The 2651-nt window shown below is 42.5% G+C and overlaps 1 pseudogene; it reads left to right on the top strand.

The window, feature by feature from the left end:
• Positions 1-212: 212 nt before the first annotated feature.
• On the top strand, positions 213-777 carry LOC120220947 (annotated as a pseudogene).
• The last annotated feature ends 1874 nt before the right edge of the window (positions 778-2651 follow it).

Here is a 2651-nt window from a genome sequence, read left to right as displayed (position 1 = left end):
GGCTCAGTCGGTTAAGTGTCTGACTTTGGCTCAGCTCATGATTTCAGGGATCATGAGTTTGAGCCTTGCATCGGGCTCTGTGCTGACAGCTCGAAGCCTGGAACCTGCTTTGGATTCTGTGTCTCCCTCTCTCTCTGCCCCTCCCCTGCTCATACTCAGTCTTTCTCTGTCTCTCAGAAAGTAAATAAACACTAAAACAAAATTAAAAAAAAAAAGCAAGAAAGTATGAGACTATGAAGCTAATGCTTAGTCTCTGAGATCAGAGGCTTAAAGAGAAGGATACATTAAAACCTAAAAAGAAAGAAAAGAAAGATCTCTGTGCACTCAAGGAAATAGGAGTACCTCAACATCCTTCTTCCTTATTCTTCCAATGTAACACACAGCTAGGCCCACCTTACCCTATCCTGGTTGATATCAACTTTACCAACTTTTCTGTCAAAGCCAAGCCTGACTTAGTACAGTCGATGATGGACTGTCTGGATGCCAATTGTATCCCTTCTATAACTGGCTGTATCATGGCTGAAATTGAGAAACTGGGGCAAAGGTATCCAGTGGCTCTAAGGATTGCCAAGGATCCAAGATTTGAACGATTACCAGGCACACACAAAGCAACTACGCTGATGACTGCTTAATACAGACAGTTACCTCAGCACAAGTGTTACATTGTGGCCAAGGTGGATGGGACCCTAAATGAAGGACTGGGACCATAAATGAAGGATTCAGAAAAGCCCTGGAGTTCCCATCATATATATCATATACATTTCTAACCACAGGTAAGAAAATTGAGTGGATGCCAATGATTATGGAGCCTCTTGTTCTAATTCTTAAAAGGTAGAGTTGACTTCCTCTGCCTTCCTTTACCACCTTTTCCTGTTGCCAATTCATATCGCAATATGCTATAGCATGAATTATTCTACTTACCCATTTGTTCGGTTATGAGCTGAGTATGGTTAAATACCCTCGTTTTTTGACATTATATTGAAATAAATAGTTTGCATCATTTTAAATTTTGTTGCGTCTTTCTATAAATCAGATGATTGCTCGCATAAAACCTATCTTCAAAAAAAGTACATACTAGGGGCGCCTGGGTGGCTTAGTCGGTTAAGCGTCCGACTTTCGCTTAGGTCATGATCTCCGGTTCGTGGGTTCGAGCCCCGCATCGGGCTCTGTGCTGACTGCCACCTCGGAGCCTGGAGCCTCTCTCAGTCTGTGACTCCCTCTCTCTCTGACCCTCCCCTGCTCACGCTCTCTCTCTTTCCTAGAAATAAATAAACCATTAAAAAAAAAAAAGTACATACTAATTTGTCATTGATAACAAAATCTTACTGTCCAGAGGTATTTCACAGACCTCATCTTCACCCAATTTGTGTGGGAAGGATCCCCACCATAGGGCTATGGGGATGACCAAACCATGGCACACAAGGCTGGAAGATAAGGTCAAGAGCAGAATATTAGTCATGCACACTCACAGCCTGGGGGAGGGGACACAGAGCCACATAGAACCACGTAGGGGTTGCATTTAGGAACAAAGTGAACAAGGGACTGTGGGAAATAGACTTTACTATCGAGAAAATAAGATGTTCCCTGATTCCCGGGGGATGATGTGATTGGCTTGCTTGAATAACTTCACAGGCCGACAAGGAAGTCAAGGATAAGAAGGAACCACATGGTCTCCATAATACGAAGGTTGTTTGGTGTGGGGTCCAACTCTACAGGAGCAGAGTGAGAAGGGAAACTTGCAGGTAAACAAAATGTTCTGGAAAGAGTGATGCTGATGCATAACTTGGTGAATATCTTAAAACCCACTGAATCGTGCACTTTAAAATAGTGAACTTGGTAGTATGTGAATTCTCTCTCAATAAAGCTATCACTAAAAAACAACCCAAACAACAACAGAAAACTATACCAGGACTTCACCTTCAGGCCAAGATGGAGTGATAGAGATTGAATTTGCTCTCGTAGCAGACACAAACAACTGGAAAAAATTCATTAAACAACAGTTTTCAAGAATTTGAATATTTGGTAGTTGAGAACAATGATCTCAGACTAAGAAACATGGAGGTGAGCCTTACATTTGCTCCCACCTGGAGAGATGTTCTATGACACAGCACAAGAGGGAAGGCCCAGGCATTGTCCAATAGTTTCCCTGAGTCACGATGATGGAGCTGGGAGTCTGAGGAGTCCTAAGGGCAGAGTTTTGTTGTTGTTTTTTAAATATTTTTTTAATTTATTTCTAGGAGAGAGAGAGACAGCGTGAGCAGGGGAGGGTCAGAGAGGAAGAGAGGGAGTGACAGACGCTCCAGGCTCTGAGCTGGCAGTCAGCACAGAGCCCGACGTGGGGCTTGAACCCACAAACCACGAGATCATGACCTAAGCGAAAGTCGGACGCTTAACCGACTAAGCCACCCAGGCACCCTGTCCTAAGGGCAGAGTATTTGTCCTGAAGCATATGCCCATACAAAGACTTATACATAATGCTTATAGCAGCTTTATTTGTAATAGCTGAAAAATTGGAAACAACTCAAATGTCCATCAACAGGTGACTGAACAAATATATTGTGATATATACACACAATGAAATACTACTCTGCTTTAAAAATTTTAATTATTATACATATAAATGACATGGGTAGATCTCAAGATCTTCAGTG

The sequence above is a fragment of the Hyaena hyaena genome, unplaced genomic scaffold (assembly GCF_003009895.1).
Source record: "Hyaena hyaena isolate Hyena2069 unplaced genomic scaffold, ASM300989v1 scaffold_741, whole genome shotgun sequence".
Classification (NCBI taxonomy): domain Eukaryota; kingdom Metazoa; phylum Chordata; class Mammalia; order Carnivora; family Hyaenidae; genus Hyaena; species Hyaena hyaena.
Note: the sequence above shows the minus strand (reverse complement) of the source record. Positions and strands in the feature narration are given on the sequence as shown.